The following is a 26,133-nucleotide window of genomic DNA, read 5'->3' as shown; positions in this document are numbered from 1 at the left end:
AGAGTCGCAATAATGGCTCAAATTACCAGGATGTGACTAGTGGAGTCCCACAGGGATCTGTTTTGGGGCCTCAACTATTCACTGTATTTATTAATGACTTAGATAATGGTAGAGAGATCCAAATATTAAAGTTAGCCGATGACGAACAATATAGGCAGCTTTTTAAGCAGTGTAGATGGAAGCATAACATTCCAGAAAGATAGTAATAGACTAAGTGAATGGGCAAAACTGTGGCAAATGGATGTCATTGTCGGCATGTGTGAGGTCATCCACTTTGGACCTAAACAGGTTAGATCAGTGTACTTTCCAAATGGTGAAAAGCTCGAAACAGTGGAGGTCCGAAGAGGCGTAGGGGTCCTTGTACATCGATCATTAAAATGTCATGGACAGGTAAAGAAAATAATCAAAAAGGCTAATGGAATGCTCGCCTTTCTATCTCGAAGACTAGAATACAAGGGAGTATAATTTATGCTATCGCTATACAAAGCCCTGGTTAGATCACACCTGGAGCACTGTGTTCCGTTCTGGGCACCGTACCTTAGGAAATATATATTGAGCTTGGAGGGAGTGCAGCGCAGATTTACTAGAATGAGTTCGGACGAAAGGTCTCTGACTTGAAAATTAACTCTGTTTATTTCTCCACAGACGCGGCCTGACTTGCTGGGCTTCTCCAGCATTTTCTGTTTCTATTTCAGATTTCCAGCATTCGCAGTATTTTGCTTTTGAATTACTAGAATGATATTTGGACTCCAAGTGTTATATTACGAGAAGAGATTACACAAACTAGGGCTGGAATTTAGAAGATTAAGGGGTGATCTAATCCAAGTTTTCAAGATATTAATGGGAACTGATAGGTTAGATAGAGAGATACTCTTTCCGCTGGGTGGGATACTAGGACTGGGGGACATAGCCAAAAATTAGAGCCAGGACTTTTAGGTGTGAAGTTAGGAAACACTCCGACACGGAAAGGGTGGTAGAAGTTTGGAACTCTCTTCAACAAAGACAGTAGACGGAAGCTCAATTCTTAATTTTAATTCTAAGATTGATAGATTTTTTTAAGTAAGGGTATTAAGTGATATGGGGCTGAGGCCGGTATATGGAGTTAGGTCACAAATCAGCCATGGAGGAATAGGCTCGAGGGGCTAAACGACCTACTTCTGTTCCTATGTTCCTTCAGTCTGTGCATTGTCACTTCTCAATCCAAGAATGAATCTTTTTCAATTGCTGAATTAACTCATATTTAGGGATGTTCTTACTACATAAATGAGGGTGACCATCGATAGGCTCCCTAAGCAAAGACGCTTTTCCCCATCCTCCAGGTGGTGCTTTGTTGAATCAGGGATTTCCAAGCACTCCAATAGGGCATCGTTTGGAAACAGTTTTCCCGCTGGTAGAAAGTAACCCAAAGGCGAGAATTGAATATTTGCAGTTGGTTGTTGGCAAATAAGTTGATTTCCATGTTCATTTTTTAGATAAAAAAAACAATTAACCTGTCCGGGCCAAAGGCATCCGTTTTAGGTGCTCTGTGCTGATGGTAATTTGAAATGTTGCTGACCTTAAAACAGTGCAGTATTTGGGCTGTGCAATTACACGGAGCCCTGAGCAGATCCAGTGACGGTAATTAATGATCGCTCAGGTCCTGCCGGTATCATTTGGTGGGGAAGACGTCTTTGAAATCTGGACTGTTCCCCACCGATTCGTTGTAACTCGTGTCAGATAAGAAACGAATAAAGATACTGCACAACAAATCGCCGAGAGTCTGCGGCCTATTACATAGTCCCCCTGGCAGTGAGCTGCATGGAGCAGTGACTGGTCATCAGCACAGTGGGAAAAGGCAGTTACAGGTCAGAGCAGCTGGTGAGACAGGTGAAGTACATGAAACAGGTAAAGAGTGGGCGGCAGAGGAAAGCTGCTCTCCAACCCGGCCCAGGTTGGTGAGATGATACCACGGTTCGCAGCAAAAGTTCTTCTGCTAGGATTGTAAGCTGTGCAGCTCTGGATCGAAGAGAGTAATCTTACAAAAATAACAGTCGCAGTGCAAGGCAAACACCGCCCCTGCCTTAAGATAAAGGCCCACCGTTTCGGCTGTCTGCAAACTGACTTTATTTGTTCACTTTCGTAATGAGGATCTTTCAAAACTTCTTGACTATTGTGTTAATGTGTCATTACCAAACGTGTTGGGGAAGATGGGAGAGAAGGGAGACTAATTAACTAAAGTTTATGGTGTTTCTCGATCAGAGTTTGTATTGTTTCATCCACTGTAGGGCAAGTGGACTGCACGCACCTAAAGCTGAAACCGAGACAGGCTCACATCCAGATCCCTGGACTAAACCTACCTGGAGATTGCAGAGGGCCAACCAGGATCAAAGCAGTGCAGAGTGAGCTGAGAGATGATAATGAAAACACAGCAGGAAAAGAAGCATTTCAGCAGCTCCGACTCCAAGGAGGACAGCAACAAACTAGAACGTCGCTATCAGTTTTGCGGGCACACTTTGAGAATCACTGGGGACTCCAGCAATAAAGTTGTGATACCAGCAACAATCTGGGAAGCTTTAAGTCCAATGTTTGGTGTAAATGCTTGGATCTGATAGAGGGAGCCCAAACCCAGAGCCTCTTCCTTCCACTACAGCAACCGCCCCACCCCTCCACCCCCACCCCGCCATGTTGGACAAGCGCGACTCGAGGCATTGGTTTTGCAGACGAACATAAATAAGAACATCGGAATTGCTAGAATAAAGATTAATGTACATCTTGCTCGCCGTCTACCTTCCTGGTAGTCACATAACACGGTAAGAACAGAGTTTTAGACTATTAATAGCAATCAATCCCCATCAATTAGTCTCCATCAGACCCAGACATGAGGCATGGAAAACCCTTGGTTGTTGAGAGCTTTGGTAACCATAGGTCGAAAGTTACCTGTTCCTTCAAGTCTGCTCCACTCACCACATGTCATGTCTCCAATTAATCATCTACTTGCCCACTCATTTAACCTGTTTATATCCCTTAGCAGACATTTTGTGTCCTCCTCACAGCTTATTTTCCAACCTAGCTTTGTATCGTCAGCAAACCTGGATACATTCCACTCGGTTCCTTCATCTAAGTTATTAATATGGATTGTAAAAAGCTGAGGCCCAAGCATGAATCCTTGCAGCACCCCACTAGTTACAACCTGCCAACCTGAATATCACCCGTTTATCACGACTCTCTGTTTTCTGTCCGTGAACCAACACTCTAACCATGCTAATATATTACCCCCAACCCCACGAGCCCCTTTTTACTCTTTTACTCTATCATAAGCGTGTAAGGCCACGTGTATTATCTAAATCAGAGCATTATGACGTACGTGGAACCCCATTTAATGGGTGGAGGATTCGCCCTTTCGATGGGCATTGAGTAGTCCAGAAAAAAGAGAAGTTTCTTTTTAACTTATATTTTGTGGGGGAAGGAGGAGCAGGAGAGCTTTCCCTTGGCCATTTGCGGCCGTACTAAATCTCACGCCCCTGATCATCTCGGAAATGTATCAGGAGGTTTACTTATAGATCTGTGTAACCAGGCCCAGCCTCATGTCCCATTAATCTCCCTGCAGTGAGTAAATATTGCTGCACAGCAGCTCAGAGAGGAAACGATTTGAAGAACTCCCCACTGAAGTTTGAAATTACATTAATATTTTACCAGTTAGTAACGGTCCGGGTGTTGGTCCATTATTGTTCTGTTCTGGTCAAAACAAATGTCCCAATGAACAGGATGCTGTCTGACCCTGACAGCTCACCCTCAGTCCAACTCACCGGGCAGTGTGTGCGATGGGAAATAATCATCAACTGAAAAGGAGGATTTGATTTTATTCATTTCAGGGTTAAACATTTAATATTGAAATCACATTATTTCCAGACTAATAACAACAAGCAATTTCATGTTAGAATCACATCTTGTATCATTTCATAACACCGCATTTGTCGGGTAAAATATAATTGCTGTCTGGTATTTCCACATATATTTAAGGTATTGGATTGATATCAGTAACTTTAGTGAACTCATTGATTTCAATGGATGGTAAAATCAGGCACGGCGAATAACGGGCGCCCGATCCACTCCCGCCCGACTTACGCCACCGCCAAACGTGAAAATCTACTCTCATTGACTCTTTATTTAATATTGGATGAAAAGTCTTCAGATATTTCTATGATTTAAAGAACGTAACAATTAGATTCAGTGGGTATCTCACCCCGTTCTTCAGCTCCTCTCTGAATTTAGTCTGGGTCACAGCATAAATACACGTGTTGGTGCAGGAACTGAGAAGTTGAAGCATGTGTCCGGCTGACTCAATGTCACCAACCATATCGTACTGGGCGTTTGTTATACGCGCAGAGATAACATAAAAAGCGAGTGCACTCCACAACAATAAAAAACTGCCTGATATACTGAAGAGTAAAATGATGGATTTCCTTCGGTTCTCCATCTCTGGATCCTTGTGATTCTCATCATTGCTGCGGCCCCGGAGTCCCCTGCGGACTCCACTGGCCGCTAAAATGTGCCTGGCGGTGAGAACATTGAATAACAAAATCAGGATGAATGGGAGACAAGGCATTAACACAAGACTAAACAAGTCAAACGCTGTCCATGCGGGTGAAGTGAAAAAAGTCGGTTTCCAGACACAGCCCCGGGGTACATTGTCCATTTTATATTCCGGGTCAAATACAAAGTACCAGGGAATGTTTAGTAAACAGCTCAGTGCACTCACCACCCCGATAACAGCAACCGCCGTTTTCTCGGTGCAATATTTTGTTTTCAGTTTCTGACAACAAATGGCCACAAATCGATCAAAGGTGAAAACCGCTGTGAACCAGACTGAGGCCGTTGTGGCTGATAAAATCAGGGTGACAATGAGACGGCACACGGGGGTAATGGTCAAGTATGAAACTGGGAAATAAATATCAACGAAGCGCCACATTATGACATCGGTGATAACGACCAGGAGATCGGCCGCTGCCATTCCCACCAGGTAGCGAGTGATACATTTGGAGAGTCCGCACTTTCCTCGGGACAGAATCAGAATTGCCACCAAGTTAACTGTAAGAGAGAGAAACGGAAGCAGAGAAATTACTGATCAGACCTGGAGTCAAAGCACCAATTTGAGAGGATCTGGGGTGAAATTTCCAGCTTTGTTGCTGCATTAAACGGTGGAAACTGATTCATTGGTTTTGGGCATCACTTTCGGGCAGAGAAATGTTTTTAAACACAATTACTGATAATGAACTCGGAAATTTATAGAGAAAGTGCATTAATTAACCACCAGATCCACTGGCCCGGCCGAGTTAGGGCGCAGCGCTGGTGGTGAAGGAGAAGAGGTACTACGGACCGGAAATCCGACCAATAAAGGCCGGATTTGGGCTCCAGATGGACTGGAAAGTGAGCTAGTGGCGGGGAGGTGAGGGGACAGGGGGAGGTGTTGCTGGTTTATTGATCTTGTTTAAGAGAACCGACAGGGGCAGGCACAAAAAGGGGAAAGGCCGAGATCCGTGGAGGTGGGTTCGAGCTTCGGATTGGATTGGAAGAGGCAGCTGGATGCGAACCCAGTGAGTAAGATTGGGAGGGATATAAGGAAAAAGGCATGTCGGAGTTGGAGTGAATTCAGGAGCAGATTGTTTGGGAAAGCGAGTAAACTGAAGCAACGGATGAGGAGACCGAGGATTCAGTGCAGTGGGAGGAGAGGCTGGGATTCACAGGGAGATACTACAGCAGAGTGTTAGAGGAAATCTAATTTATAGGTCCCACCAACACAATCCAATCAATAAATTCAACCTTTAATTTCTGTGGTTATTGGTGTCAGGGAACAGCTCGTTGTTTACATAATGTATTCAACAAGTTTACTTTGCACATTCAATTAAAATTACATTAAAATGCATTTATTGAATTAGCCTCGTTCTTTATTGAATGAAGCTGACAAATACCGTCTAGACTACAATATCCTAACAATTCAATGCGATCATGAAATCACTGATTTTATTTCAATTGTTCTTATGTATTTAGTCAGTAAAAAAGTAAAAGGAACATTCACCCAAACAGACTGAGGACCTGATAGTGATAAACACACCCGGCGAGAGTACAATAAAATTCTCACAATCTGACAACATTCTAATAACACCTTCAAGTCTCGTTTCCTGTTCATAATTGGACTGTAAGTTTCACCAGTTCATTCCGATGAATTATTCACACCTCTGCCGCTCTATCTCTCTCCCCATCTCTCTATCGCTCTTATTATTTCCCTCTTTGAGTCTCTCTCTTCTCTCATTCCTTCTCCCGCTACCTCTCGTTTTCCTTCTCAGTTACTTTCTCTATCGCTCCTCTCTATGTCTCCGCACTCTCTCTACTCTCTTTCTCAATGCCGCTTTTCACATCCGAGTAAATTCTGCTTTCTCTTCACCAGCCCCGTGTTCCAACGAACGTATTCTTAGTTTCAGTTTGTTTAATAGCGAAGCCTCTGTGAGCAGTTTAATGTTCAGATCATCCAAGTCTCCACCCGTTCATCTAAACTGTTCACTTCATTTACAATACATGACAAACCTCACAATAATTGAAATTCCTTCTCCTGTAAATACAAACAACAGCGTTGGACGGCGGCATTGTCCAATCAACAAAACGCTAACCTCACCGCTGCTACTTATAATCTACAAATAAATAGCAGGGCTCCGGATTCCAACAGATAAAGTGCAAGCTGATATAACATAACCTCAAAATATTGCATTTCACAGTGAATTCATCCACAGTGAAGCAGCGAATGAGATGTGAAAGAATCAGCAGCAAATTCGGTTCAGTAACCAGACCTTATTTTTATTCGTTCATAGGATGTGGGCGTCACTGGCGAGGCCGGCATTTATTGCCCATCCCTAATTGCCCTTGAGAAGGTGGTGGTGAGCCGCCTTCTTGAACCGCTGCAGTCCATGTGGTGAAGGTTCACCCACAGTGCTGTTAGGAAGGGAGTTCCAGGATTTTGACCGAGCGACGATGAAGGAACGGCGATATATTTCCAAGTGGGGATGGTGTGTGACTTGGAGGGGAACGTGCAGGTGGTGTTGTTCCCATGTACCTGCTGCTTTTGTCCTTCTAGGTGGTAGAAGTCGCGGGTTTGGGAGGTGCTGTCGAAGAAGCTTTGGCGAGTTGCTGCAGTGCATCCTGTGGATGGTACACACTGCAGCCACAGTGCGCCGGTGGTGAAGGGAGTGAATATTTAGGGTGGTGGATGGGGTGCCAATCAAGCAGGCTGCTTTGTCCTGGATGGTGTCGAGCTCCTTGAGTGTTGTTGGAGCTGCATTCATCCAGGCAAGTGGAGAGTATTCCATCACATTCCTGACTTGTGCCTTGTAGATAGTGGAAAGGCTTTGGGGAGTCAGGAGGTGAGTCACTCGCCGCAGAATGCCCAGTATTTGACCTCTGGAGCTGCGTCAGATACACACACAATGAAATAATATTCCATAACACTGATCACCAATAAATATATTGAAATCCCAGTTAAACTGAAACATGTTATTGGGGAGGGAGGAAATTGTGCCACCTCCTTGTAGCACTGAAACCGTGCGCTGTCTCATTATCAATCACTGAAAACACATTGATGAAAAGATAGTCCAGGACAGGTTAGTTCACAACCTTAAACAGCTCCTGGTGGTCTGATACCAGCTCTCAGCCCAGACATCTGATTCCAATATATTTAGTAAAGAGATTAATCCAGTAACAATGCCAGGGTTGGATACTCAAAGTTCACTACAGATATAATGCAATTGTTACACGACCGAATGTTTGGAAGTTAAGGACATACCATTATTCGACAGTACATTCACTGCAGATAATTATACATTAAGAATGCCGCGGTTGGCTAAACAAAGTTCATTGTGGTTATGATGCCACTCCTATAAGACCGAAAGAGCAGAGACTTTAAACATTCCATCATCCAACTGATAGAACAGAACAGGTGACTGTGTAAAACATAGTGGGAGAAAAATAACTTGCCAGGTACAGCAGCATAGTTAACACTGATTTACAATATTCATATATGAGTTAACGGCTTACCCAGAACTCCAATGACTGCAAGGACAGGATAGTAAATGCGTTTTATTTGTAAAATTATTGGATATCCCATTTCTGTGAGAAGCACTGACTTCTGTTGATCTGAAAACCGCAGCTCCGGCAGGCACACTGAGGTGATACATTGAAACAAGCCCTGATTTATACAGGGGATAAATCTCCACTGACACGGTTATACTCCTGATCATTCCGATTAGTTACAGTCACCTGAACAAATACATTACATCAGCAGCTTTGTCTCCAATGGAAATAATGACGTGGATATATCACAAACATCTCAAAGTTCAGAACCTTGTCTTAATGAGACCTCTTTCAGGAATAAAGTTAAAACCTGTGCTCAGAAAGGACTGGTCCAACAATGAGCGGCTTCATTTACAGTTTTCATATAATTGTATTGACCATGTTCGCTCCTGGAGATTCATTTATAAATTTTCCCGATTTCTCCGTGTGTATACCGAATCAAGGGACACAGCAGACCCGTTTCACTCTGTTCCTGCATTTTCCCAGTTAAAATATGAATTTTGAATCTCTGACACGGGGACAGTTAAAGGCCACATTGAGGATTTCATTCGAGAAAAGACTTTGGGTGATATTAGGGGTCGGACACTGAATGATCTACATTGCCTTTCCTCTCTCCGTAATTTTACTGCAGATGTTTACCCGTTTATTCTACATTGGTTGACGGATGCAGTAAAATGTTTCTGGTGTAACAATGAACTGAGCTCATGACCCTATTTGACCTTCACCAAAGAGGCCCCATGTTTCCCTCACTCGTCTGCATTCTTTCCTCAGCCCATTGCCATTGAAACCCTCATCAATGATTCTGTCACCTTCCACCCAGCACCAGGTACCAGGACCTGCAGCAACTCACTGACCCTCACTGGCTCCCAATTCCATATGCCTTAAATTTAAAATTGTTATCATATGGTTTAAATTGCTCTCTGGCCCACATCACCCAATCACCGCCTTCAATCCTTGGCTCCCTCTTCGTCCTCATCTACATGTTGCCCTTTGGTGACATTGTCCACAGGCATGGATCAGTTTTACGTTGACAAAACCACGACCTCACTTGAATCTTCCAATGTCTTTGTGTTGTCAGACCGACATTCTGTTTTAGATTAGCAACAATTTCCCCCAGTTAAAAGTACGGAAGTCATGATCTTTGACCCCACAATCTCCACATCCTTGCCACGGGTCCCATCCCCACCCGTGGCTTTGTTTGGTGAGTCCCTCATCAATCACCCAAGCCCTTACTGACCTGTAATGGATTCTAGTGTCCTAAGCCTGTAATTTAGTTTTATTCTTTCTTACACTTAAATCTACAGGGGCCTCACTCCTCGCTCTCTCTGTAATCTCCTCCAGCCCTGCAACCCCTGCCAAACACACTGCTCCTCCACCTCTAGCTGCTTGTGTATCCACAGTCTATTTGCCCTACTTTGAAAGTGGGGCCTTCAGCCCACGCTCCAGAATTCCCTCCCGAAGACCCTCCATCTCCCTCACCCCCTTTCAGGTGCCAGACATGGCTCAGTGGTAGCACTCTTGCTTCTGAGTTAAAAGTTTTTGAGTTCATGTCCCAGTCCAGAGATTTGAACATAATCCATCCTGACACTGCTGTGCAGTTATGAGGGAGCGCTGTACTATCGGAGATACCGACTTTCTGTATGGCACACTAGGTCGAGGGACAATCTGCCATCTCAGGCATGTGTGAATGATCCCATGGCACTATTCGAAAAAGAGCTGTCGAGTTCTCCCCGAGGTCCTTGACAATATTTGTTCCGACACCAACATTACTAAAACAGATTTTCTGGCCATTTATCTCTCTGCAGATTGTAGGAGCTTCCTGTGTACAAATTGTCTGCTGGTTTCCTGCATTACCAAAATGACGACACTTCAAAATGTACTTCATTGATTGTAAAGCGTTTTGGGACGTCCTGGGGTCTTGAAAGGCCCGAATATCAAGGCAAGTTCTTTCCTTCTTTCAGACTTTACATGAAACCCACCTCTTGCTTCAAGCTTCTGTCATCCTTCTTAATATCACCTTTGGCCAGGGTTACATTTTTGTCTGATTATACCTCAGTAAATCGCCTTAGGATATTTATCTCTGTTAAAGGCGCTGTATAAATACAAATCGTTATTGCTATAATTTACCAGCCTCCACTCTCTTTAATTCATTCCTTCAGATATCTAAATACTACTCTCGAAAACTAAACTTATCCCCTCCACCTCACCAGTTACTTCTCGTCCTTTTACACCCTTCTTAACCCACTTGATGACAACGATTTTCTCCAGTCCTCCTGATATCTTCTTATTCCTTTCGTGCCCGTTTTACCAACTCCTCCGTGAAGCCACTTGGGAATGATTATTACAATGGGAAGTACTCATGGACACTGTTTTGTTCGAACAAAATAACTCGCTGTGAAACAGAGGGCAAAGATACGGCTGAATACACGGCTATCACAAGTGGGGCAAATGGACTGCCGAGGCAGCCTTCAGGCAATCCTCCATCTAAGATGAGACCAGCTACAGTGACTAGGCTGTCGGTTTATTAGCGATTTGCGCTTTTTTCTCATTGTTTACATCCCGTTTTACTGCTCTCGCTGGCTGATGGCTAGTATGCAGCTTCTTTATTTATTCTCTGGGTTAAAGATTGTACTTCCAGCGTATAGTGTGCAGTTTGGACGCCTCTTTATAGAAACAACATTAAACCCACAGAGAGCACAATGTAGATTCTCTCGAACGAGGCATGGGAAGGGAATCTGTACGAGGAAAGATATGAAATAATGGGATTATTTCCACTGAAAGAGAGAAGAAGAGATTTAAATTTTAAATGATGAAGTTGTTTGAAAGGGTAATAGAGAATTACTGTATCCTCTGGTTGTGAGGATTAGTGATAGAGTAATAGAGAATTACTGTATCCTCTGGATGTGAAGATCAGTGATAGAGTAACAGAGAATTACTATATCCTCTGGATGTGAGGATCATTATAGAGTAATAGAGAATTACTGTACCCTGTTGTTGTGAGGATCAGTGACAGAGTAATAGAGAATTACTGTATCCTCTGGATGTGAAGATCAGTGATAGAGTAATAGAGAATTACTGTATCCTCTGGTTGTGAGGATCAGTGATAGAGCAATAGGGAATTACTGTATCCTTTGGTTGTGAGGATCAGTGACAAGGGGTCATCAATTTCAGCTCATCATTAAAGAGTTTCAGTGTAAACCCTTCACGCAGAGACTTGTTGGAGCATTGTATGTTCCACCACAGATAATGGAAAAAACAGAAAAGACACAGTTGCAACTTTTGCCATTGTATCTTTTAAGAGAAAATTGAATACATATTTGAAATTGATGAAGATAAAGGGCATTTGGAAGAAAGTTTGCCATTGCATACATTTTGAATTGCTTTAACCGTGAACTGGCACTGACACACTGGGACAACTTGGATATGTAGCTGTCCATCTCGTCATCTGAGTCGTTAAAAAATACGGTGAATATCTAAGGCCCCAACACAGATCCCTGTCGGACTCCACTAGCCTCATCCTGCCAATTTAAGCACCTGCCCATTATCACTACTCTCTGTTTTGTGCCGCTCAGCCAAATTCATAACCAGGTCAATAATTTGCACTCAATTTTGTGAGCTTCAATTTGAGCTAATCGTCTCTATGAGGCATTTTATCGAATGTCTTCCTGAAGTCCTGAGAGCAGAATTGATTAAAGTGGACTGGCAAAATAGATTAAAGTTTAAGACGGTACATGAAAAGTGGTGTTCATTTCAGGAGTTATTTTACAGCTTTCAACAAATATATATTGCCCTGAGGAAAAAAGGGTGTAAAAGAAATGACAGCCATCCGTGGCTAAGTAAAGAAATTAAGGATAATATCCTACTAAAGACAAGGACATATATGGCAGCCAAACTTAGTGGGAGGATAGAAGATTGGGAAGTCTTCAAAAGACAGCAAAAAGTAACTAAAGGATTGATTAAGAAAGGGAAGATAGATTATGAAAATAAATTAGCAAAAAATATAAAAACAGATAGCAAGAGTTTCTATAGTTATATAAAAGGAAAAAAGGTGGCTAAGGCAGACGGAGGTCCCTTAGAGAATGAGACCGGGAAATTAATGGTGGGAAACATGGAGATGGCAAAAATGCTGAACAAATATTTTGTTTCAGTCTTTACGGTAGAGGACACTAAGAATATCCCAACACTGGACAAACAGGGGGCTCTACGGGGGGAGGAGCTAAATACGATTAAAATCACTAAGCAATTGGTACTCAGTAAATTAATGGGACTCAAGGCGGATAAATCCCATGGACCTGATGGCTTACATCCTAGGGTCTTGAGGGAAGTGGCAGTAGGGATTGTGGATGCTTTGGTAATAACTTTCCAAAATTCTCTGGACTCGGCAAAGGTCCCGGCAGATTGGAAAACTGCTAATGTAACACCCTTATTTAAAAAGGGTAGTAGGCAGAAGGCTGGAAATTATAGACCAGTTTGCCTAACATCTGTGGTGGGTAAAATTTTGGAGTCTATTATTAAGGAGACAGTAGCAGAACATTTGTATAAACATAATTTAATAGGACAACGTCAGCATGGCTTTACGAAGGGGAAGTCATGTCTGGCAAATTTGCTTGAGTTCTTTGAGGACATAACGTACAGGGTGGATAAAGGGGAACCAGTGGACGTAGTGAATTTAGACTTCCAGAAGGCATTCGACAAGGTGCCACATAAAAGATTATTGCTCAAGATAAAGAATCACTGGATTAGGGGTAATATTCTGGCATGGGTGGAGGATTGGTTATCAAACAAGAAGCAGAGAGTTGGGATAAATGGTTCATTCTCGGACTGGCAACCAGTAGCCAGTGGTGTTCCGCAGGGGTCGGTGCTGGGTCCCCAAATCTTTACAATCTATATTAACGATTTGGAGGAGGGGACCGAGTGTAACATATTAAAGTTTGCAGATGATACAAAGATGGGAGGGAAAGTAGAGAGTGAGGAGGACATAAAAAACCTACAAGGGGATATAGACAGGCTGGGTGTGTGGGCGGAGATTTGGCAGATGCAATACAATATTGGAAAATGTGAGGTTATGCACTTTGGCAGGAAGAATCAGAGCCCAAGTTATTATCTTCATGGCGAGAAACTGGAAAGTATTGTAGTACAAAGGGATCTGGGCGTCCTAGTGCAAGAAAATCAAAAAGTTAGTTTGCAGGTGCAGCAGGTGATCAAGAAGGCCAACGGAATGTTGGCTTTTATTGCGAGGGGGATAGAATATATAAACAGGGAGGTATTGCTGCAGTTATATAAGGTATTGGTGAGACCGCACCTGGAATACTGCATACAGTTTTGGTGTCCATACTTAAGAAAAGACATACTTGCTCTCGTAGCGGTACAAAGAAGGTTCACTCGGTTAATCCCGGGGATGAGGGGGCGGACATATGAGGAGAGGTTGAGTAGATTGGGACTCTACTCATTGGAGTTCAGAAGAATGAGAGGCGATCTTATTGAAACATATAACATTGTGAAGGGGCTTGATCGGGTGGATGCGGTAAGGATGTTCCCAAGGATGGGAGAAACTAGAACTAGGGGGCATAATCTTAGAATAAGGGGCTGCTCTTTCAAAACTGAGATGAGGACAAACTTCTTCACTCAGAGGGTGGTAGATCTGTGGAATTTGCTGCCCCAGGAAGCTGTGGAAGCTATATCATTAAATAAATTCAAAACAGAAATAGACAGTTTCCGAGAAGTAAAGGGAATTAGGGGTTACGGGGAGCGGGCAGGAAATTGGACATGAATTTAGATTTGAGGTTAGGATCAGATCATCCATGAATTTGTTGAATGGCGGTGCACGCTCGAGGGGCCGATTGGCCTACTCCTGCTCCTATTTCTTATGTTCTCTTCTGTCCTTATATAATCAACATCCGTCGGTATTCCCCTGTCCACTACTTTAGTCATCTGTTCAAAAAATCTTATGAGGTTCTTCAAGCAAATCCTTTACCCTTTACAAATCCATGCTGGCTCTCTCTGAACAGCTGAAAATGTTCAACGTGTTCAGGCACTCTATCCTTAATTGTAGACTCTGGTAATTTCCCGATAACCGATGCTCACAGCCCCTCTCCCGATGCAGTTACAATCTAAACCTTCTCCCTTTGTAGTTCCAATGTAGCCCCCCTTATGTAGTTCCAACATACTCCCTCTGCCAATGTAATTCCTATGCAGCCCCTCTACTTATGCAATTGCACTGTTGCCCTTCGTCCTATGTAATTCCACTGTAGCCACTACTCCTTTGTAGTTCCACAGTAGCCCCTCTCCCTGTGTAATTCCCCTGTAGCCCCTCTCCCTATGTAATTGTACTGTAGCCCCTCTCCTTATGTAGTTCCACTGTAGCCCCTCTCCCTATCTAATTCCACTGTAGTCCCTCTCTTTATGTAGTTCCACTGTAGGCCCTCTCCCTATATATTTCCACTGTTGCCCCTCCTCCTATATAGGTTCATTGTAGCCTCTCTCCCTATATATTTACACTTTGGCATCTCTCCCTATATATTTCCACTGTAGCCCCTCCCCTAATATAGTTCCATGGTCCCCATCTCCCTATGGATTTCCATAGTAGTCCCTCCCCTTATGTAAATCCATCAGAGCCCCTTTCCCTATGTTTTTCCCATGTAGCCCCTCTCCATATGTTGTTCGTATGTACCCCCTCTCCCTATATAGTTCCACTGTAGCCCCTCTCCTTATGTAGTTCCACTGTAGCCCCTCTCCTTATGTAGTTCCACTGTAGCCCCTCTCCTTATGTAGTTCCACTGTATCCCCTCTCCTTATGTTGTTCCTCTGTACCCCCTGTCCCTATATAGTTCCACTGTAGCCCCTCTCCTTACGTAGTTCCACTGTAGCCCCTCTCCCTATGTAGTTCCACTGTAGCCCCTCTCCCCATTTATTTGCCCTGTAGCTCCCTCCCTGTGTAGTTCCTATGCACCCCCTCTCCCTATATTTCCACTGTAGCCCCTCTTCTTATGCAGTTCCACAGTAACCCCTCTCCTTATGTAGTTCCACCATAACACCTCTCTCTCTATAGTTCCACTTTAGCCCCTCGCCATAAGTAGTTCCAGTGCAGCTCCTTTTCCTGGTTCGTTCCTATGTAACCTGAGCTGAAGGGCTCCTCTTTAGTATCCCATTTTCCCCCATGGTCCCTGCAGTATTTGCCTCTGGCGCACAGGGCTCGGAAGCCCAGTTACTGTTGCACAACAGCCAATAAATCCACATGACTCTCTGACCCCTGACTGAGGTAATGCTACACCAGGGACAATGTTACTCAAGTGCGGGATTTATCTCAAGGACATACGTTGAAGTACGTTATTTGAACCTCAGATAGATCGCTATTGACGACGCATTTGGAACATTGTCTCCAGTTCTGGACACTGGTGTTTCCAATGACGCAATGGACAAGGTTGAGGAGAAGCCCAAGGATGATTCCCGGGGTTCGGGCTCTAAGTTATGATGAGCAGGAACACAGGAGCTGAAGTGATTGTCATTGAAAAGTAAAGACTGCATGGAACAGACTCCCTGAAAAAAATACCCGAGTAACTCCTTCAAACAAATCGAGTGAAGTTCGAGTGAAGTGGTGAGCCAGTGAAGGAGATATGGATGTTACTGGGCTGTAGAGGTGTCGCAAAGCACCGCCTATTGATGGGATGACCAGGGATGATCACTGAGGGCGTTTTCATATATTTATAATAAGCAAACGTCAGAGCTGATAACAATTTCCCAAATGAGCAGAGATACAGGAAGGGACTATCGATAGAATGGAACACCGCCACTGAGCCATCTCAACCCAATATAGCACAGGAAGTACTGGATGTCCCAGTGCAGCACACCAAGTGAGTGGAGGTCACCATACGAAGGAATATTCCTAACCCTGCAGACCATCTGATAAATATCATCCGAATGTCACAATAGGAGGGCAAAATGTGAGGGTGCTGCGACCTGACGAGACTGTGACCAGTTCAAACGGGAGGCAATGCACAGTGGGAGCTACTGGCGAGAATGTGTTGGCAGTCTCGGGTCAACTTTGCTGAATAGGGTTTAACATCACTGAGGGGCATTGATAATTTGTAAAGTAAGTTTTCTTGCTCCATTTGTAAATGTGTAGGCAGCAGTGGCCTTTACTGATTCCGCTCACTGTATTGCTTTCTCCTTCGAGCTGCGACATTGGCTGTGTAAAGCCCGAGGTTGAATTTTCTGCTCGTCATGAAGCAGTTTTCTTTTGAAATATAAAGTATTATAATGCAGAATTTGAAGACCAAGTTCAATTGAATTTTAAATCAATTTCTTGTTCAGTTACAGAATTTTGACTGCTGCGTGTTACAAATGGCAAATCTGAGTTTGAACCGCACCCTCAGAGCTGCTGCAGCTCTCTCGCTGTAACTTTGTCGAAAGTGCACGTATTATTTACACGGGTAAATGGCGTTCCCGCCGCACTTACGCTGAAGTTATGGTGGTGGAGTGGGAGCAGCGCCAAGGAAACTTTAGTTTCACTCATGTTCATTCCTCCTTTATGATTGGCCGTCTCCTATTCTCTCTCTATCTCCTTTATCCCTCGGTTTTCCTTTCATTCTCTCTCTCTCCTTTATCCCTTGGATGTCCTCTTATTCTTTCTCTCCCCTTTATCCCTCTCGGCCTCCTCTCCCATTTTCCCTCTCCCTTTTTCCCATCTTTCGTTCTCTCTCTCATTCAGTCTCTCCCCATTATCCTCCTGTTCTCCTCTCCTATTCTCTCTCTCCCCTTATCCATCTAGTTCCCCTCTCGTCTTTCCTCTCTCAACTTTATCGATCCGGTTCCCCTCTCTTATTCTCTACTTCCCTTTTATATGCCTGGTTTCCCTCTCTCATTCTTTCTGTACCCATTATCCTCCTGTTCTTCTGTCCTATTCTTTCTCTCCCCTTTATCCACCTCGTTCCCTTTTCATTTTCCCTCTGTCCACTTTATCCGCCTGGTTCCCCTCTCTCATTCTCTACCTCCGTTTTCTGTGCCCGATTCCCCTCTCTCATTCTCTCCCTCTCTTATCCTTCCGATTCTCTTCTCTCAATCTCTTTCTCTTCTTAATCCACCACTTCTCCCCTCTCATTCACCCTCGCTCCTCCTCTATCCTCTAGTTTTCTCTCTCGATGGCTCTCTGCTTTATTAATCTCTCCCTCTCTCTGTTTCTTCCCAGTAACGAATTTCTTGAGTGTTTTTAGGAAAGCTTTCTGCAACAATATGTCCTCGAACCAACAAGGGGGCAGGCCATATTGGATTTAATAATGAGTAATGAGCCAGGTTTAGTTAACAGCCTAATAACGTGTGAACATTTTTCTAATAGCGATCATAATATGATCGAGTTCAACTTGTGTTTCAAAGGAAGAAACCCGTAACAGCTACTAAGTTTCTAAATTTAGGTGAGGCCGACTTCACCGGGATGATACAGAGACTGTTCACAGTAAACTGGGAAAATCCATTAATGGGTAAATCGTCAGCAGATCAGTGGGAGGTCTTCAAACAAGAATTTACCGTGATACAGAACCAGTTTATAGCCAAAAAGAAAAACACCCATTTACGACAAAAGAGGTAAGGGACAACATCAAACTAAAAGATAAAGCATACAAAAATGCAAATACAGCACCGATCCTGGCGACTGGGAGTGATACAAAGAACAGCAAAAGGCGACAAAACAGATAGTAAGAGCTACAAAAGGGAATATGACAAGAAACTTGCAAGAGATATCAAAATGAACATAAAAAATTATTACAAGTATATTAGGATAAAAAGGGTGATCAAGAGCAACGTGGGCCACTTAAAAACCGATAATGATTATATTGTAATTGAAAATAAGGAAATAGCAGGCATGTTAAATAATTACTTTGCATCAGTATTGACAGTAAAGGAAAAGGATCGCATGCCGGACGCTCCAAGGAAACTAGTTGTGAATCAAGGACGAGACTCACTATAATTAAGGCAAGCAAATTAACAGTAATGAAGAAAATAATGGCATTAAAGAGTGACAAATCCCCAGAGCCAGGTGATTTCCACCCCAGGGTTTTAAAGAAAGTAGGTGAGAACATTGCAGAAGCCCAAACTATTATCTTCCAAAGTTCTCTCGATTCAGGAACTGTTCCTTTAGATTGGAAAGATGCACATGTCACTCCTCTATTTAAGAAAGGTGAGAGAGGGAAACCAAGGAATTATAGACCAGTTAGCCTAACATCTGTTGTGGGGAAATTACTAGAGTCTATGATTAAGGATAGACTGACTGAACACGTTGACATTTTCAGCTGATCAGAGAGCCAACGGTGATTTGTAAAGGGTAGGTCATGCCTGACGAACCTGATTGAAATTTTTGAAGTGGTTACTAAAGTAGTGACAGGGAAATGTCTATGGATGTTGATTATACGGACTTCTAAAAGGCATTGGGTACATTGCTCATAAGAGACTGTTAGCTAAGGTTGGAGCTCATGGAATTGAAGGCAAATTATTGACCTGGTTATAGAAATTGGCTGAGTGGCAGGAGACAAAGAGTAGGGATAATGGCTCAAATTGGCAGGAGGTGACTAGTGGTGACCCACAGGGATCTGTTTTGGGGCCTCAACTATTCACTGTATTTATTAATGACTTAGATAATTGTAGAGAGATCCAAATATCCAAGTTAGCCGATGACGAACAATATAGGCATCTTTTTTAAGCAGTGTAGATGGAAGCATAACATTCCAGAAAGATAGTAATAGACTAAGTGAATGGGCAAAACTGTGGCAAATGGATGTCATTGTAGGCATGTGTGAGGTTATCCACTTTGGACCGAAACAGGGTAGATCAGTGTACTTTCCAAATGGTGAAAAGCTCGAAACAGTGGAGGTCCGAAGAGGCGTAGGGGTCCTTGTACATCGATCATTAAAATGTCATGGACAGGTACAGAAAATAATCAAAAAGGCTAATGGAATGCTGGCCTTTCTATCTCGAGGACTAGAATACAAGGGAGTATAATTTATGCTATCGCTATACAAAGCCCTGGTTGGATCACACCTGGAGCACTGTGTTCAGTTCTGGGCACCGCACCTTAGGAAGTATATATTGACCTTGGAGGGAGAGCAACGCAGACTTGAGGTCTCCGACTTGAAAATTAACTCTGTTTCTTTCTCCACAGATGATGCCTGACTTGCTGGGCTTCTCCAGCATTTTCAGTTTCTATTTCAGATTTCCAGCATTCGCAGTATTTTGCTTTTGATTTACGAGAATGATATTTGGACTCCAAGTGTTATATTACGAGAAGAGATAACACAAACTAGGGCTGCATTCCCTGGAATTTAGAAGATTAAGGGGTGATGTAATCGAAGTATTCAAGATATTAATGGGAACTGATAGGGTAGATAGAGAGAAACTCTTTCCGCTGGGTGGGATACTAGGATTGGGAGGTCATAGCCAAAAATTAGAGCCAGGACTTTCAGGAGTGAAGATAGGAAACACTTCGACACGGAAAGGGTGGTAGAAGTTTGGAACTGTCTTCCACAAAGACTGTAGAAGGAAGCTCAATTCTTAATTTTAATTCTAAGATTGATAGATTTTTTTAACTAAGGGTATTAAGTGATATGGGGCTGAGGCCGGTATATGGAGTTAGGTCACAAATCAGCCATGGAGGAATAGGCTCGAGGGGCTAAACGACCTATTCCTGTTCCTATGTTCCTTCAGTCTGTGCATTGTCACTTCTCAATCCAAGAATGAATCTTTTTCAATTGCTGAATTAACTCATATTTAGGGATCTTCTTACTACATAAATGAGGGTGACCAAAGCTTGGCTCCCGAAGCACAAAGAAGCATTTCCCCATCCTCCAGGTGGTGCTTTTTTGAATCAGGGATTTACAAGCACTCCGATAGGGCATCGTTTAGAAACAGTTTTCCGGCTGGTAGAAAGTAACCCAAGGCGGATATTTGAATATTTGCAGTTGCTTGTTGGCAAATAAGTTGATTTCTATTTTTATTTTTTAGATAAACAAAAATTAAACTGTCCGGGCCAAATGCATCCGTTGTAGGTGCTCTGTGCTGATGGTAATTTGAAACGTTGCTGACCTTAAAACGGTGCAGCGTTTGGGCCGTGAAATTAAACGGAGCCCTGAGCAGATCGAGTGACGGTAATTAGTGATCGCTCAGGTCCTGCCGGTATCATTTGGTGGGGAAGACGTGTTTGAAATCTGGACTGTTCCCCACCGATTCGTTGTAACTCGAGTCAGATATGAAATGAATAAAGATACTGCACAACAGATCGCTGAGAGTCCGCGGCCTATTACATAGTCCCCCTGGCAGTGAGCCGCATGGAGCAGTGACTGGTCATCAGCACAGTGGGAAAAGGCAGTTCCAGATCAGTGCAGCTGGTGAGACAGGTGAAGAACATGAAACAGGTGAGGAGTGGGCGGCAGAGAAAGGCTGCTCACCGACCCGGCCCAGGTTGATTAGATGATACCACAGCTCGCAACAAAAGTTCTTCTTCTAGGATTGTAAGCTGAGCAGCTCTGGATCGAAGGGAGTAATCTTACAAAAACAACAGTCGCAGTGCAAGGCAAACACCGTCCCTGCCTTAAGATAAAGGCCCACAGTTTCGGTTGTCTGCAAACTGACTTTATTTGTTCACTTTCGTAATGAGGATTTTGCAAAAATTCTTGAATATTGTGTTAATGTGTCATTACCAAACGTGTTGGGGAAGAGGGCAGAGAAGGGAGACTAATTAACTAAAGTTTATGGTGTTTCCCGATCAGAGTTTGTATTGTTTCATCCACTGTAGGACAAGCGGACTGCACGCACCTAAAGCTGAAATTGAGACAGGCTCACATCCAGATCCCTGGACTAAACCTACCCGGAGATTGCAGAGGGTAACCAGGATTAAAGCAGTGCAGAGTGAGCTCAGAGAGGATAATGCAAACACAGCAGGAAAAGAAGCATTTCAGCAGCTCCGACTCCAAGGAGGACAGCAACAAACTAGAAAGCCGCTATCAGTTTTGCGGGCACACTTTGAGAATCACTGGGGACTCCAGCAATAAACTTGTGATACCAGCAACAATCTGGGAAGCTGTAAGTCCAATGTTTGGTGTAAATGCTTGGATCTGACAGAGGGAAACCAAACCCAGAGCCTCTTCCTTCCACCCTCCACCCCCACCCCCCGCCATGTTGGAGAAGCGCGACTCGATGCATTGGTTTTGCAGACGAACATACATAAGAACATCGGAATTGCTAGATGAAAGATTAATGTACATGTTGCTCGCCGTCTACCTTCCTGGTAGTCAAATAACACAGTGAGAACCGAGTTTTAGACTAATAATAGCAATCAATCCCCATCACTTCCTTCCTTTTGTATTCTGTGCCTATTTTGATAAATCAAGGGTCCCGTGTGCTTTTTTAACAGCCTTTTCAACTTGCCTTGCCACCTTCAAAGATGTGTGTGCGTACACCCCGAGTTCTCTCTGTTCCTGCACCCCCTCCAAAAAGGTACCATTTTGTTTAGATTTCCTCGCCTTATTCTTCCTATGAACATGTATCATTTCACAGTTCTCTGAGTTAAATTTCATCTTCTATTTGGCTGTTCTTATCCTCCACATTGTTTACTACATTTCCGAGTTTTGTGCCATCTGCAAATTTTAAAATTATACCCCGATACCCAAGTCCAGGTCATTAATATATATCAAAAGGATCAATGGTCCTAATACAGACCCCTGGGGAACACCACTGTATAATTCCCTCCAGCCTGAAAAATAACCGTTCACAACTACTCTCTGCTTTCTGTCCCTTAGCCAATTTCATATCCACGCTGCCACTGTCCCGTTAATCCCATGGGCATCAATGTTGCCAACTCATCTATAACGTGGTACTTTGAAAATTCATGTAAACAAACATAACTGCACGAACACCATCAACCCTATTTATTACTTCATCAAATAACTCAATCAAGTTTATCAAACATGATTTGCCTTCAAGAAATCCGAGCTGACTGTCGTTTATTAAAACATGTTTTTCCAAGTGACGATTAATTTTGTCCCAGATTACTGCCTCTAAAAGTTTCCCCACCACCGACGTTAGGCTGACTGGCCTGTCGTTACCAGGTTTATGCTTCTCCCCTTTTTTGAACAGGAGTTTAACATTTGCAACTGGCCAGTCCTCTGGCACCATCCACATATCCAAGGAGGATTGAAAGATTGTGGTTATAACCTCTGATATTTCCACCCTTACTTCCCACAACAACCCAGAATGCATCCAACCTTGACCGCGTGGCTTTTCTACTTTGAGTACTGCCAACCTTTTTAGTACATCCTCCACTATCTCTTCCTTTACTGGGACATTGACAGCATCCTCTTCTTTTGTGAATATAGATGCAAAGTATTCATTTAGTACCCCAGCCATGACTCCACAATCGGTTCGTTCTTTTGTCGCTAATTGGCCCCATCCTTCCTTTGACTATCCTTTTGCTATTTGTTTAGAAAAGACTTTACTGTTCTCTTTTATGTTATCTGCCATTATTATCTCGTACACTCTCTTCGCCCCTATTATTTCCTTTTTCACTTATCCTCTGCCCTTCATGTATTCTGCTTCATTTTCGAATGTATAATGGTCCTAACATTGGTCATAAGCCTCCTTTCTCTGTTTCGTTTTAATCTCTATATTTTTAGTTATCCAGTGAGCTCCAGCTTTGGATGCCCTTCCTATCCCCCTCATTGGAATGTGTTTAGTTTGTGCCCGAACTAGCTTCTCCTTGAAGGCCTCGCATTGCTTATTTACTGTTTTTACAGCCAGTCTTTGTTTGCAGTCAACCTGGGCCGGATCCCTTTTCAACTCACTGAAATTACCCCTCAGCACCTTCACCTTTGATTGATCCCTGTCTCTTTCCATAACTACTCGACACCTAATATATACCATCCATGGCACCATGTTCTGTCTCCATACCATCCATGGCACCATGTTCTGTCTCCATACCATCCATGGCACCATGTTCTGTCTTCATACCATACATGGCACCATGTTCTGTCTTCATACCATACATGGCACCAAAAATTGTTCTTACGCTCCAGGCGACATTTACCGGGTTTGCCTCCTCCCTGACACAATGTAATGGGTTTATTAACTCCTTGTATCATGTCTTGGGTTTATACTCTCCAAGTCACCATACCCTGGGTTTATGCCATCCTTATCATCATGTGCTCGGTTTATACCCTAGCTGGCACAAAGTACTGATTGATGTATCCTCATTGGAATCAATATGGGGTTAATACTCCACCGGCACCATGTATTATGTTTATACCCTCATTGACACCCTACACTGGGTATCCACCATCCTTTATCCACTACACTGGGTATTCACCATCCTTGATCCCCTACACTGGGTATCCACCATCCTTGATATCCTACACTGGGTATCCACCATCCTTGATATCCTACAGTGGGTATCCACCATCCTTGATCCCCTACAATGGGTATCCATCATCCTTGATCCCCTACACTGGGTATCCACCATCCTTGATATCCTACACTGGGTATCCACCATCCTTGATATCCTACTGCGGTATATACACCATTGTTAGCACCGTGCGCGAGGTTTTTTTTATTTGTTCATGGGATGTGGGCGTCACTGACAAGGTCAGTATTTATAGCCCATCCCTAATTGCCCTTGAGTATACACAATCATTAGCACCATGCGTGGTGTATCCACCATCTTTGACACAATTCCCGGTGTATACACCATCATTGACACCATATATTGGGTTTATACCCATCACAACACGATGTTCAGATTTTCATATCTTCCTTGGAACCAAGAACTAGATTTATATCTTCCTTGAAATTACTTACAGGCTTGCACCCTCCCTTGCTCCCTCCCTTGCACCTTCCTTTGCACTTATCCCTGCACCCTCCCATGCGCCCACCCTTGCATCAAAGCTTGCTCCCTCCCTTGCACCCTCCCTTGTTCCTACCTTGCACCATCCCTTGCATTGATCTCTGCACCCTCCCATGCTCCCACCCTTGCATCCAAGCTTGATCCCTCCCTTGCACCCTCCCTTGTTCCCTACCTTGCACCATCCCTTGCACTGATCTCTGCACCCTCCCATGCTCCCACCCTTGCATCCAAGCTTGATCCCTCCCTTGCACCCTCCCTCGCTCCCTACCTTGCACCTTCCCTTGCACCTATCCTTGCACCCTCCCTTGCTCCGACCCTTGCACCCTTCCTTGCATCCTCCCTTGCACTTTCCCTTGCTCCATCCCTTGCACCCTCCCTTGCAACTTCCCTTGGAGCGTGAACTTGGATTCAGAAAGTTGCAGGTGAACGAATTCTAACGTTAATGCCATATTTTGTTTCAGGGCCTCGTTCTCTGCCGGTTCTTTGAGAAAGAGAATATCAGTTTTTCTGGGAAGAAGCTGTTTGAATTGGGGTCGGACACTGGGATCGTGGGGATTCTTGCCATCCTGCTGGGTAAGTTAAAAGTCCCAAGCGATAGCACTTTGCATGTGTGAGGGAGAGCGATGAAATGTAATGGAGCAGGGCGGCTATATCGTGAGAAGGACAATGACAGTGACTGGTCATTGGGGTGATTAAACCCCCAGTAATATGCACGGTTTGTGAACGCTGCAGTCTGTTCTTCTTTTGAGGTCCTTATTGTTGACAGTTCTTCACCTCCAGTTTTGATCAGTTTGGAAGAGAATGCTTTCAAACTACAGGACCCTTACCTCAGGTAATAAGAATGATGCCTCAAAAAGGTCGCAGCTTTCTGGACTCAGCTGCTCCACCTGCCATTTTGGAGCAAGTCCCTCCTCCCATCGGGGAGCGGGATCTCAACTGAACTGCTGTTGATCTGTGAAAATCCAGTGAACGTAAAATTCCAGGAAATTAAGAAGTGAAACATTTGAACACATGCTCCTTGAGTTGAGGAGTTGAGAACGAGATACCTATCAGAAATGGCCTGGTTATATTCAATGTAATATTTGCACAACATCCTGAACATCTCGACTCTGATCAGATATTTAACGGGGAAGCTGTAGCTTTTGATCATGTTTATGTGTCCTTGTGAGCTCCAGTCACGTGTCCAGCACCCAACTGATGGTCAAATTATATACCATAAAACAGTAAGCATGCCTTTAGAATAAAATAATGAAGCAGTCCGTGCCCGCATGCAGCAGAACCTGGACAATATCCAGGCTTGGCTGTTATGTAGCAAGTAACATTCGTGCCAAACAAGAGCCAGGCAATGACCATCTCCAACACGAACCACCTCACCTTGACATCAAGCGGCATGACCATCGCCGAGTCCACGACCATCAACATCCTGGGGGTCACCATTGACCAGAAACGTAAATGGAACAGCCACATAAATGGTGTGGCGACAAGCGCAGGTCAGAGGCCATGTATTCTGCGGCATTATCTGAGGAATTGCAGAAGGAAATAAACACCGTGTTATCACTTGTGACCTTATCATGGAGGGAAGGTCACCAATTTAGCAGCTGAAGATAGTTGGAGCTAGCTCACTGCCCTGCGATGTCCTGGGGCTGAGATGATTGGCCTCCAACAACCACTACGATATTCCTTTGCGCCAGCTATGGCTCCTGCCCCTGGAGAGTTTACCCCCTGATTCCAATTGACGACAGTTTTACACGGGATCATTAATACCACACTCGGACAAATGCTGCCTTGATGTCAAGGGCAGTCACTCTCACCTCACCTCTGGAATTCAGTTCTCTTTTCCATGTTTGGAACAAGGCTGTAATGAGGTCTGGAGCCGAATGGTCCTGGTGAACTCAAACTGACCATCATTTTGGCGATGATTGAGAGCAGGCTGATGGCACGGTAATTGGCCGGATTGGATTTGTCCCGCTTTTTGTGGACAGGACATACCTGGACAATTTTCCACTTTTTAGTCGGGTAGATGACAGTGTTGCAGTTGTACTGGAACAGCTCAGGTCATAAGAACATAAGAACATAAAAAATAGGAGCAGGAGTAGGCCAATCGGCCCCTCGAGCCTGCTCCGCCATTCAATAAGATCATGGCTGATCTGATCCCAACCACA

The sequence above is a fragment of the Heptranchias perlo genome, unplaced genomic scaffold, assembly GCF_035084215.1.
Source record: "Heptranchias perlo isolate sHepPer1 unplaced genomic scaffold, sHepPer1.hap1 HAP1_SCAFFOLD_47, whole genome shotgun sequence".
NCBI classification, from domain to species: domain Eukaryota; kingdom Metazoa; phylum Chordata; class Chondrichthyes; order Hexanchiformes; family Hexanchidae; genus Heptranchias; species Heptranchias perlo.
This window is presented reverse-complemented; position numbering follows the sequence as displayed.